Below are 837 nucleotides of genomic sequence, written 5' to 3'. Positions count from 1 at the left end.
TTTTTCGTAATCAATGTATTTATAATGCAGAAGACCCAGATAAAAATGCGCGCGTGTGTGTGTGTGTGTGTGTGTGTGTGTGTGTGCCTGTCGGGGGTCTGAAGGGAGGATAAAGAGAAAGAGACCAAGCAGAGAGAGAAAGACAGAGAAAGACAGAGCAGTGTTGGCTCCTGACATGCGAACCCATCATAATGCCAACCCTTAATCCTGCCCATCCCCCGCCTCCATACCATCTCCTTAATGCACACGCCACTGCAGCCTGGCGTTACCATCACCGCACACACCGCAAACGTCCCTCCCCCCCTGCCCTCTGTCTCCGAACGCCAACACGACCTGGACCCCCCCCACCAATATCCAACCACCCCCCCCACACACACACGCACACCACACACACACACACGCACGCACAACACACACGCACACACATCACACACACGCAAACGTCCTCCCCCCCCTGCCCTCTGTCTCCGAACGCCAACACGACCTGAAGACCCCCCCCACCAAATATCCAACCACCCCCCCCCCACCCCCCCCACACACACACGCACACACACACACACACACGCACGCACACACACACGCACACACACACACACACGCAAACGTCCTCCCCCCCTGCCCTCTGTCTCCGAACGCCAACACGACCTGAAGACCCCCCCCCACCAATATCCAACCACCCCCCCCACCCACACAAACGCACACACACACACACACACACACACACACACACACACACACACACACACACAATCAAAGCCCCCTGTTTGACAGCAGACCTAACAGATTTGGGGAGCCGAGCTCAGGGATGTAATCATAATGAGGCCATTTGCGAGCGCA

This window comes from Brachyhypopomus gauderio, chromosome 6 (genome assembly GCF_052324685.1).
Source record: "Brachyhypopomus gauderio isolate BG-103 chromosome 6, BGAUD_0.2, whole genome shotgun sequence".
In the NCBI taxonomy this organism is placed as follows: domain Eukaryota; kingdom Metazoa; phylum Chordata; class Actinopteri; order Gymnotiformes; family Hypopomidae; genus Brachyhypopomus; species Brachyhypopomus gauderio.
This window is presented reverse-complemented; position numbering follows the sequence as displayed.